This window comes from Pezoporus flaviventris, unplaced genomic scaffold, assembly GCF_033815535.1.
Source record: "Pezoporus flaviventris isolate CSIRO_AGI_PZ_B2104156 unplaced genomic scaffold, CSIRO_AGI_Pfla_v1 ptg000007l, whole genome shotgun sequence".
Taxonomy (NCBI): Eukaryota; Metazoa; Chordata; class Aves; order Psittaciformes; family Psittacidae; genus Pezoporus; species Pezoporus flaviventris.
The window spans coordinates 692,047-704,953 of record NW_026892555.1 but is presented as its reverse complement, the minus strand read 5'-3'; positions in this window follow the sequence as shown (position 1 = coordinate 704,953).

Sequence of the window (12,907 nt, the reverse complement as noted above, 5' to 3'; positions counted from 1 at the left end):
CTTTATTGCAGAGGTCTAACAAAAGCTCTCTTCTCCTGAGTAAACCTTCAAAAGAAGGACTTTTGGGAAAGGAAGCTGGAGGAGAGATCAGGCAGCAGCTGGAGGACCTGAAGGAAATGGTTCATTCACAACAAGCTCATTGAAGGTCTCTTGTACTCATGAGAATTCTCCTGCACCTCTGTAACAGTGACCACCTGCACCTCTATAACCTCAGCCGCAACCTATATTGCCACCATGAGCCATGAGGAAACACTTCCAGCACTGCTCCGCACAGCAGAATCCTTCCTTACCAAGTCTCTGGCTGTGACACTCAGGGTTTACTTTCTACCATGACATTTGATAGGACCTTTACCCATTTTTGCCATGTGGTCCTTTCCAAGAAGAGGCAACATCAAACTGCTCTCACCAACTCAGCAAAACCATCATGGGATAGTTTGGAGCCAAATAATGATGCCCAGATGTTTTTTTTTCCTTCTCTGAATGGATGAAAGGGGAGAAATCCCTTAGATAAACAGCTCTGGGAAGTCTATTTCTAGCAGACGTGGTCTTAGGGGGTTACACAATGTAGTACCAAGGTGTCCCCAACTCTTTTCCTGCATGAAGTTCCAGGTGGAGAGCAATGATGAGAAGGAGAAGGCAGGGTGGGGATGAGCACAGGGATATGATGTCATCCCCCCACCCCTGGAAGGACCATGAATTATTAATCAGAAAGGAAAACAGCCCCTGCAACCCAAGCTGGGGCAGCTCTGATTTCATCTCTCGACAGCCCTGGCGCTTGGCTGCGCCAACCGGTCCTGCTTCCGGAGGGTGAATGTGTTTCAAAGGGACAGCCGGCGACAGGGACCGGGGCGGGGGGGGGGGGGAGTAACACTGGTTGGGGGGACAGGATGGGTGTTTGTCTCCATGGCATCAGCACTGAGATCAGCTGTGACCTCCAGCCACATCCGCAACCCCTCTTGGGTGGTGGAAGGAGGAAGGCGGAAGATTTGCTCCTTCCTTGCAGCCCACTGGGGTCTCTGCTTGGATGGAGCTTGTTGGAGACATAGAATGATGGAATGGTTTGGGTTGGAAAGGACCTTAAGGTCACCTAGTTGCAACCCCTGCCATAGGCAAGGATACCTTCTACTACACCAGGTTCCTCCAAGCACCATCCAACTTGGCCTTGAACTGCCAGGGATGGAGTATTCACTACTTCCTTGGGTAGCCTGTGCCAGTGCCCCACCACATCCCACCCCATGGCATCAGGGGAATGGTCTCTAGCTATCACAGGCACTGGGGACATACTTATTTATGGATACAACAAGAGTTTTCTTCATCCCAGGGCTACGCAACTACCTTTTGGTGATCTATGTGCAATGAGCTGCATAGATCTCATCCTAGGTGGAGGAAATAAGGCAGAGACCAATGTCTTCAGCATCGCTCTTGTCTTATTGCCTGGTCTATTCATCTTGGGCCTATTCTTTCACTCCCACCTTGTCCCTTTCTTCCCTTCCTTTCCACAGGCTGACATCCTGCTCCTGAGGACCAGATCCTTTCCCAGAGGGCTTGCTTTTCCCTCTCTTTACCCCTAGAAATGATGATTCTGAAACACAGTATGGCATTCATGATGCCACAAGGCAAATCCTTTCCTTGCCATTGCTGTGAAATCTCCAGAAGCATGCTTTGTGTTTTCACCTCTTGGTACCAAGAGGGAAAAAGAGGAGGAAAATCAGAAGAGAACTGCAGCATCTGCTAAAATATCTTGACAGCAATTCATCTATTTGAGGCTATGAAGTATTATTTTTTAAATTAACAGTGTATATTTTAACCAGTGAAAGGGTAATGAATATTGATTGGGAGGGAGTTTGCTGTCAGCATTGGGAGTCATTTCTAATTAGAGAAGCAAGAGTAATTTCCACCAAAACCTCAGATTTCTCTCCAGCTCTGAGAGTGTCAAGACTTCTGATGCTTCTCTTTGCCCCACTGTAAACCAGTAGATCATGGTAGCTGATAGCATCCTTGCTTTGAAGCTGAGTCTGGGAGGAGGGATGATGAGGAAGGCTCATTCCTATGAGTCACAATGGCTGATCCTTTCTTCCAACCTTTGGGTCCCGTGTAAGGAAGAAAACTCATCAATCTCATCACAGCAGAGAAGCAGAGAGCCTTGGGGATGACCTAAGCACATCATGAAAGCTGTTATTTTCCATTTCAACACCCATATCCAGAACTCTTCAGCAGAGAGCAGGGATGATGGCAAACCAATAGGCCAGAGAGTTTTCATCTACCTTTAATTCTGCAATCCTATACCATTTTCTCCCCCGTAGGGAGCTGGTGCTGGGCTGATTCAGCTGGAGTGAGGTGAGCTGTGTCCTGAGCTCTGGCTGTTGGCTCAGTCTGCATTGAATCCAGAGAGAGCCCAAGGTAACCAGCCCAGGCAGAGGCACAGCAGATACCTCCCTATAATCAGATCGGTGAGCCATGGAGGTAGCTGATAGCTAGGAGATGTGACATCTCCTAGCTGATAGCTAGTAGAAACATCAGTGATGTTTCTACTCTTCAGACTATTATTGCTTGCTATTTCTATCTGTTGGGATTCCACCCATGGGGCATCTGATATCCTTCATGTTGATCCACATCTCCACAAAACCTCTGAAGGCCATGGAACACATCAGAAACATGTGAGGCCTTCACATAGAATCATAGGCTTGTTAGGGTCGGAAGAAACCTTAACATCCAGGCTCCCATTGAGGATCACCCAGTTCCAAGCACCTTCCACTAGACCAGGTTGCTCAAGGCCAGTCAGTGAAAGGTAGGGAGAAAGTCCCTTACATGACAACAGACACCTACATCACGTTGGGAAATGCACCCTAAACTCCACAAGCAATATTTACTGGCTCTGCATAATGTGAGCCTGGATGATGCTAAGGTTCTTTCCAACCATAACCATTCTGATTCTATGACTCCTTTATGAGGATGAATCCTACTCAAAGTTTTTAGTGAATATACCTATTGTCATTTGTTATTGTGCCTGACAAGGTCCTACTCCCTACGACTTGCTGCGCTGAATATGCTGAATATATGGCTTTAAGTAAAGAGGGTGCCTACAGGTTGACTCAAGCGCCTTGTGCTTTGTATTCAAATTGTAACGTGGCTGTGATATATCAAAGCAGGGAAGCGTGCAAGTTCAGTTATTCAAACTGCAATAATGGAAGCAGATCTTAAATTCCCAGGAGCATGTTTGGAGACTGGTGCAGAGGGCTATGGTGCATGAAACAAAAGGCAAGTCCAACAAAGAGTGAATAGTTCAGTGTCTGCACCAGGCGACTGCCAAAACGGGATGTTCTTGGAACCTCCAGTGTGAATTAAGAGGCAAAACTGTGAAGAGTGATTGAAATGGTGAAGGTGAGTCTGATTTTTGCATTGCCAAATCACTGAGAGCAAAAATGATAAAGAAACGGGGTTTCAGGATATTAAAATCCTCAGGGAAACTTAGAAAACTGTTTAAAAATGAGGAAAATAACATAAAATCAAACCCTTGCTGTGAGAGCAGAAGATCACCAGGATAACTTCCAGATCTATATCCTATGAATCTTAATTTTAAAGCACACAAATGAGATTCTGTATTTCAAGGCACAAAGGGCTGAAAACATCCGCAACACATCCTACCCCTGACAGACCCTCATTGCCGGTGTTTTAGTTTCCATCTCTGAGAACCACTTTGCAGGGTGAGTTCCTGCAGATGTGATGGATGCACTGAAGGAAGCAATGGAGAGAGTCCCCTTGCAGTGAAAGCTTGAGTCCCTTGCAGGAATTTCCTTCCCCTTTGCTATTTAATTAGTCTTAAGAGTCCTAAGTGCATCAGGCAGAACTCTGCCAAGGGGGTGACACTCACGGCTTCTCCATGCTTATATGCTCAGCTTCATTTTAAACAGCCTTGGAGAAGAGCTTCCTATTCCCACCTCACCACCTTCCTCTGCATGTGGCTTTTCTCATCTTTTCTTTATCTCCTTCTTTTTGATCTTCCATTGAATGAGCCAAGGCTGAGTGCAGAAGGCAGCATCTTCCTCAGCAGCAGGAGCTTACAACCAGTAAAGCTTTCCTTTGAGCATCCCAGTGCTGCTGTGGGCTTGCCATGAGATTGGGGCAGTAGCTGTCCCTTTACTCCTGCTTTACCCCTCTCCCTTTGAGGCCATCCCTTGCATCCTCCCTATGCCAATAGGATAATCATCACTGAATTTGGGGGATGCCAACAGGATGGTCATCACTGAATTTGGAGGAACCAACAAGAAAGAGATTTGTTAGCATTTTCATTGTCTTCATGTGTGTGTGCACATGTGGACACATGTAGGTACATCTAGGTAGGCATACCTGGACGTATCTGCATAGATAGATACCCATGTGCATCTCTCCATAGAACAGCTATGTGCATATCTGTGAATACCTAATGCTTATTTAGACTGAGCCCTGAAACCCAGCTGAGACCTCTTACGGTTCCTACCATGGCTGGCTACACAGAAAGGCTGACGCAAGCCACTTGGATTCCTGGGAGACCTCTGCGTTTCTCTGCCTCATAAGCAAAGTGGCTTTCCCGGGAGGTTTGAGGATGCAGAAGGGAGCTGCTCGCTCAGCAGCTGTGCTACAGGGAATGTTTCCTAATGGGGCACTTGCAACAGGGTCGATGGGGCAGAACCTATTTCTGGAGGGAAGAGATTTGGCAAAGAGAAACCTCTCTCCCTTGGCTTTAGGGGATACCTGTCCAGCTTCAAATCAGCATCTTGTCTTTTGGAGCTGTGGTCATCCAATAAGAATCATTCCTGGATGATGAAAGTGCCTGTGGATGACACTGGGAATGTTCCCCTACCTCTGAAGGGCAGGCAGCCTTGGACAGAAGTCAGTGTATTTCTTATTAACTGTGGTTTTCTCCTTCTAAAAGCCATAATAAGAAGCTTGAGTGCACCCCAGTTTCCATTTTAGGCCAAATATTTAGGAAACCTCAGTGGTCCCTGAATAAAAATACCTGAAATTCCCTTTTTTTCCCCTTTTTTCTGCAAGGGTTGGATGTCACAGCAAACCTCCACATCACTCCAGTCCAGCATCCAACAGGCTTTTTCCCAGTGCTCAGTGTTTCAGAGGTGGAGGGGTTTCAGCCTATGCTACCCTCTATCCCAAGCTGACACTACTACTTGGGAAGTACAAGCTTCTCCCAAGGAGGACTCGTGGCTCCATGACTGGGGCAGTGAACATTAGATTTAAAGTTCTTGGATCTCCAGTTTAACCCACAGATTTTCCAAGTAACATTTGCTCAGTAAAACATTTCCAAGCGTGGGATTTACTGTCATAATTAATAGGTTATGATTAGGTCAATAACTTTCATCAACTTAGCTGGGAGAGAACCTATTAATGAAACTGTAAAACAACGTAAACTCTATGGAGAAGATAGGAGGGAGAATTTACAACTTCCCAGAAGCCCTAGTAACTAAAGGGACGATTTACAGGAAGTAAAATGAACCGGGCGCCCATAAAACACAACCAAAATTATACCCATATCCAAACAAGACAAATTAAAAAGGTTTAAGTGGATTTCTCAGCCCAAATAAAACAGAGCATCTCAATTGAGAGGAGACATTTCATGTTGCGTTTTATGGAGTGCAGGAGGGGAAGATGCATGGAAATGTGAGAGCATATCAAACAGGTCGATAAGAAATCAGTGGCATAGCTTGACACTCCTGATTGCTCCCTTTAGTCTCAGCCCATAGGATGTGGTCCAGCGGTCACAGCCAACTCTATAGTAACAAGGCAGCATGGTCAGCAGCCACTTCTGCTCTACAGCCAAAATACAGGAGTCCTAGATTAAAACCCAGACAGAGTGGTGTGAAGCATGTTCATCCTGCAGCCTGTGCAAAGGAACTTTTTCCATTTCGGATGGCCTGAGGGGACATGGCCCAACGCTAGAGTTAACCACTTCAATTATGCCCAAAGTAACAGACTCCCCAAGACACATCTTCTGACTGCAAGCCCTAAGAGAGCATCAGATCTGTCCCCTACTCCCTTCCTTTAGCTTTCAGAGCAAAAATGGCCATTTTCTGGGTGTAAAATCCTCAAAACCACATATTTTTATACCAGAATGCTTTCTAAACTGCACACTGAGGACCATGGACAACATGTTCCCAGTTACCTGGGACCAGAGAGTAAACCTTCTCTATGCAGTGATGCTTTTCCAAGGTTAACCATGGACTTTCTCATCCTGGGCTTTCCTATGGGTGAAGCATCTTCTGCCTCAGTCCAGAATACCTTTTGAAATGAGATCATTCCCAGAACAAAATCTAACTCTCCAAACACCATATGATGTCTGGAAAACATGCGTGCATTGCTGGATGTTCCCTGTACCAGCCATCTGAAGGGTGGTAGGACACCAGTGACATGAGGACAGCACAAACTCCAAAATCACAGACTGGTTTGGGTTGAAGGGACCTTAAAGCTCATTCAGTTCCAATCTCCTGCCATGGGGGGGATTGGACACCCTGCATTAGAGCAAGTTGCTCCAAGCCCTGTCCAATCTGGCCTTGAAGACTGCCAGAGATGTGGGTAATACTTGTACAAGCCAATTTATCCCCAGGCGTAGATGCAGCCCTATGGTAACAAAACAGTTTGCAATACCCCTTTTTGATTGTTTACCTCCCGGTCCAACAGTCATCTGATACTTTCATTATAAAGAGCCAGCAGAAGCCATGTTAAAGTTCATTTCTTCTTCAACATAGAGGTCTGGGTGCCAAAAATCACCACTGTGATCAACTTTTCCAAAGTCTTGGATATTACGACTTGAATGGGTATTATTTGGATATTACTTGGAGTCTTTGTCAGGGACTGTAGTGATAGGACAAGGGCTAATGGGTTCAAACTGAAACAGGGAAAGTTCAGGTTAGATCTAAGGAAGAAGTCCTTTCTTGATAGGATGGTGAGACACTGGAACAGGGTGCCCAGGGAAGTGGTGAATGCTCCATCTCTGGCAGTGCTCAAGGCCAGCTTGGATGGAGCCTTGGGTGACATGGTCTAGTGTGAGGTGTCCTTGCCCATAACAGGGGGCTGGAACTGAATGATCTTAAGCTCCTTTCCAACCCAAACCATTCTATGATTACTGTAGTGAAGGAATGCTCTCTGCACCTTTGGTGGCTGGGGTTCAAGTGTTTTGTCTCCAGGAATGGACAGCCCCCCCCACACACACACATTGTTCTGCACAGTGCACAAATGACTTCTTTTAAACAAAACTTCTTGCTTTAAACATCTGCCCAAGAGACTCTACCACAACCCTCTGCAAGTTCCTCCAGTGGTTAATTATCCTCACGCTTGTAATTGCGTTTATAAAAGCTACTTAATTTGACAAGACCGATTTCCCATAACCCCCTGCTGATTAGCATCATGTTCCTGTAATTCTTTATTAATCGAGTCCTTCTGAAGTGTTCCTTCATTTTGCCTACCATCAATGGCAGGCAATAATTATCCAAGTCATCCTCTTCCATCCTAGCCCCACATTAGTTTCCTTTTAGTCCCCTGTATTACCCATCTTGAAACCCAACAGTAATTCTCCTTGGCCACCTCCTATGAAACACTGAGATACAGTTAAGCTGCGTTTTCAGGAAGTTTAGTGGCTTTAAGAGGGGCTATTTGGTATGTTCCACGCTTAATGCTGGCCTGTAAATGGTCCTTTCACTTTAATCAGATACAAATCTGCTTTCCCCCCCAAATACAAAACAAATATCTTTTGAAAATGCCTGCTTTGCACATTTCCCTTCCAAGGAGGAATCAATACTGTGGTTATTATAGCTCCTTCTGTTCCCAAAGTATTTAAACTCTTTGCTGTCCTCAGCTCTACTGGCCAGAGACGTCTCATGTCTTTTTGCTCATCTCACTGATTTTCCACATTTCTAGTGCAAATTCAATGTCCTTTACTCCTTGTTTTTTGCTTTTCTTTTATCGTTTGATGTGTCTCTTGCCACTTTCCCTTCGCCTTTAAGCCAGGGCAGTTTTTCAAACCAGCTTCACTCTTGATAGGGGAATTATTGCTTTGGGGCCACTTTTTTGTTGTTTTTTTTCTTTAAACCATCCCCTATCATCATTCACACTTTTCCATTCTATTTTTGAGGTTTTATTCAGCTGAATTGCCCTTTAGGATGTTTGAGTTTTCCATGAGCTCTCGTAAAATAATGGATGAGCTGTTCTGAGCTAATTTTCTTTGAGCATGATAGATGCAAACAAGGATAGGCATTGCCACCCGAAAACCAGCCACAGACATTGTTCTGGCCAACCAGCACCCCTTTGCATGCCAAGACAAGGTACAACAGAGAGTCTACACCTTGATCTCAACTGGATTTGAGGTTTGCAACTGTCACTTGTAGTTTTTGGTTATCCAAAGTCTGTCATTCTGGCAACTCCAGCACACATTGGTCCAGATGAAGTCCTTCAGAAGCCACCTTCTTCTTGCCTGTGCATTGCATAGTGCTTAAGGTGATGGTCAGCCTACTTTGTGATGGGAAGAACTGTCAAGGTGCAGACAAGACCAACTAGCACAGCTCCTGCTCTGTCTGTTAGGACATTGACCCATAACCATTCCAGATCAAGCTGCCCATGGCTTGAGAACAGATGATGCTGTTTTGACACTTTCACCATTCTCCTGTTTGCTTGCTCAAAACATGTTGTAACCAGAGACTTAAGCATACCAGTGGTTAAAGCTGGTGGAACAATATCCCCAAAAAAAAAGTTTCCATAGAGACTTTTCTTCCTGCAAAAATAGAAATTCTGGATTAAAAGAAATTTTTCCATTTACTTCTTCTTCAGGCTTCCAATGAACTCAAAATCAGTTTATTTTTCAGGCTTGGGTTTTCCCGGAGAGAAAGAGTTTCAGCTTAAGTTGTTTTCTTACACTCGACCATCCCTCATTTTCTTTTCCTTTCCTCCTATCCCAGGTTTTCCAAAGAAAAAGAATCCACGAACTTTGGGTTTTTTCCTATACTGGTGGCTGTTATTTCTATTTCTAGTCTCTTCCATTGCCTTGAATCCGCCAGGCTGGCAGTAATTTGAGATTCACACTCAAAGTAACTGAGTCGCCACTAACGTGGCAAAGAGTCTGCATGACCAGGACGGCTTTGCTTGGAGGTGACCCTCTGCCCTGAGCTGATGCATTTAATCGGTGGGATGCCAGCAGATTGGGAGGCATTTCATTACTTCTCCACTCCTTTTATTTCTTCAGATCCTCCTGAAGTTATCCATGGCAGGTGAATTTGTCAGTTCAGTGCGGCAGATGATTCCCAAGGGGATGAAGACACAAAGACAGTAAGGTATTTCTCTTTCTATACCGTGTCCTGGGGGTTAACTCATTCATCCTGGATACAGGGCACCAAAGTGTGTTTTATCTAAATGTGGAATAAAACATGTAGGAGAAAGTGAGGGAATACAGACCCCTACACTTGTGCTATCTGATCAGGGTACTCACCTGAAGGAGGGAGGCTGAAACCCCATCTGACTGATTCAGAAGTGACAGCCAACTGAAGTGATAGCTGGAAAAGAAGATGGAAGCAGATTTGAGGTCTCTAAACAGACACAGTTTCTTCCCTGGTCCTTCAAAAGCTTCTGCTGGAGTTCCTCAGGGGCTCATCTATGTTGCTTTGTGGTGTACAGACTGTCTGGTGTCTTCACATTGCTCCTGCAGTTTCTTAGCTTTACTGACTGAAAACCCCACCAATATCCAGACGACCACTGGTAAAGAGAGCGTAGGACCCTCCTACAACTGAGGGTTTGTGAAGCTTCATCCTGTCAAGACCATCAGCTGAAGACTTGCAAAACACAGTGAGAAGGCCAAAGAGGAGACAGAACTGCATCTGAGAGACCTCACGCCTCAGCTGGCCAGTGGGGATTGTGTTTTTCTGGTTTTATAGTAGGGACTTTTTACAAGGGCCTGTAGGGACAGGACAAGGGGAATGGCTTTAACCTGCCAGAGGGGAGACTGAGATGAGATCTTAGAAGAGGTGCCGGCACAGGGTGCCCAGAGAAGCTGTGGTTGCCCCATCCCTGGCAGTGTTCAAGGCCAGGTTGGATAGGGCTTGGAGCATCCTGCTGTAGTGGAAGGTGTCCCTGCCCGTGGCTGGGGGTTGGAACTTTCCCAACCCAAATCCAAGGTCTGGGTCCTTCCCAACCCAAACCATTCTGTGATTCTCAGACCTGGAGCTGGTATTCCAGTTGTGTGCCAAAACAAAGGTATTCAGGATTGGTTGGAGGTGTGTTTAGCACCAGACTTTTAATTGGTCAGCTTTTACACATAAAAATGAATTATTACATGTGTAAAAACATCATTGCACATGTAAAAGTAAATTATTGTGCATATTAAAACTTTACTGCACATCTAAAAGTAAATTATTGTGCATGTGAAATAGATTTCTGCATATTTTTTCAGCTTGTACCTCCCAGTCATTATTTTCTGAACACTTGTAATCTCCCACTTTGAACATGTTGAAGTTACACTAAAAGGTTCCTTCTCTCTCTGCTTTAGCAGTTTTAACACAGATCCGCAGCTGCTCTTTGAAGAGGAGCATTCAAAATACAGGTCAGCTTCCATAGAAGTTGTAGAGTGTTTAGTGTTGCTGAAAATCATCCCTGCTGCCTTGATGGCATGGATTAACTTCTAAGCAGGACGATGAAGAACAGACAGTGTCATACAGTGCACAGCAATGCAGGTTCGTGTTTACCAGCACTGACTGTGCTATACATGAAGGAATTAGGCATAAAAGCAGCAAGTCACACTCCTCTAGACTTGTGTGCAACGTTTCTATGACTGCACATGAATTCCTGGCAACTACATGTATTGATTGTGATCACAAATCTGCCTGCACTAGTCCAATAGCCAGATACCTTTAGGTACCTGACATGGCCAGAGCCTGGCTTTCTGCACCTAGGTTAAGATTTATGGGTAATATCTTTCCCCTCTCTCTCATATGAGTTTAAAAGCTTTGGCCTCAAGGGCTGGCCAAGCTCCTGTCACATTTTGCGTAGCTGTGCCAGCATGAAACAGCTCATAGGCTCAACAGAGATAGTCCTGGAGAACCTCCATGTGCCTTCCCCTTGTTAGCCTGGTGCAGAGGAGCATGCAAACGCCCATCGTTTCTCAAGGAATGGCAAGCTCTTGGTAATGGAAAATAGAGTTGAACACCATACCATCATTTTAAAACTATTTATGCCATAGCCAGGTATCCCACTAAGACTGGTTCTGGTCTTACCCCTAAGAAAACACAAGGCCTTCGTCCATCTGGGATTAAAATCTCTCCACTTTCAAGGCACTGACACAGCAAAACAGGAAGACTGAAACCTTAGTGAATCATTCAAGGATGTCACCAATTTGGGACAGAAGCTTTAATGCACCCAGCTAGAGTGTCATGCTGTTAGAAGGGAAGAGGAATGATGAGAGAAGACTGCATGACTTTGGCCTAAAAATGACACCTTGTACCAGGACCTCGTGATGTCCTAATACATAGAAGGAACTTTCAGCACATCAGAGACCGGATCATTCCTCTACGGAAGCATCAGCATTTCCCTTCAATGCAAATATTAATCGATGCTAAAAAAACCCTGATGCTATCCAGCAATGACACCATTCTGAAGTATCATGCAATGTTATCATGACATAGAACCATAGAGTGGTTATGGTTGGAAAGGACCTTGAGATATCAGTGGCGTCAAGGTCGTGAGCTGATCCAGTGCAATATCCCAGGGTAACATTGCCACTCCTATGTTTCTCAATCCTAGGAGATAATTTGGGATCTTTGTCAGAGCCTGACACCTCATGGTGTCAGCAAACTGGGACGAACCATGACAGTTTCTTCATTTTTACAGCATTGGACTTCAGCAATGGAAAAATGCTTGAATCTGCCTCCTTATCCGTGTCTTTGCAATTGTTGAGCAACCTCCCTGCAGTGGGGTCTCCTTTGACTGGTGGCTGAGGTTGTCATGGATCAGTTTGGGTGGTGAGACCTGGGAAGCCTCCCCAGCTCATGCCCTATAGCTTTCAGCCTTGTTGCAGCCTGACAGTATCACAAAACCCTGCTGACACTTCCACTCATGCACTTCCTGCAGATGACTCAGGTGACACAAACCACTGATGCCAAGTGGAGCATCCCATGAAGGTGGAAACAACGGCCCATCTCCTCTCTTCACCCACTGCATCCTCTCCCATAAATCCCAGGACAGTTCGATAACCTATATCCCCAGCCCTTACTACTTCAGTGAATAGTCTATAGCAAGCAGGTGATATACATTCTATCCATAAAGCCTTTGACACCTCTGATTAATAATCTACAATGGTACAAACTGGAACGATGTAATTTCTCGTCTCGCGCTCTCTCCCCTGCTCCCTCCCTGCCTTGGCCATGCCGAAGGCACACAGCCCTCCCTTTCCCCTCCTCCCCCCTCCTTCCTTCCCCCCTTTTACTCCTTATCTGACGAAATCATCAAATTTATGGCCAAATTGAAATGAAATGCAATTTAGTTCCCGTTCTGCTTTCAGTCCATCACCTCGCAGGCCAGTCCCGGAGGATCTCCTAACCTAATCGCCGGATGGCAGTAACTTCATTAGTGCTGCCAGCAATCCCCTGCTTTCTGCTGCGTGTGGCTTCTAGAAATCATGGCTGACACCTCTCCCTGGGAATTACTGGAAGCAGGAGCTTTCTCAAGTTTTCCTGGTTTATTTCTGACTCATGCTCACTCAGCATATTCCTTTCCTTGGGGTGATCGGATCGACGCTTGCTTGGCTGGGGGCTTTCCACCCAAAAGCCATATCCAGCTCCTCCCAAGGAGCAGATCAAGGTGGAAGCGTGGGCAAAGTGGAAAAAGAGGTGGAAAAAAACGCTGCCAGATTGCCTTTGGTCCTGTAAAATGATGGCCAAGG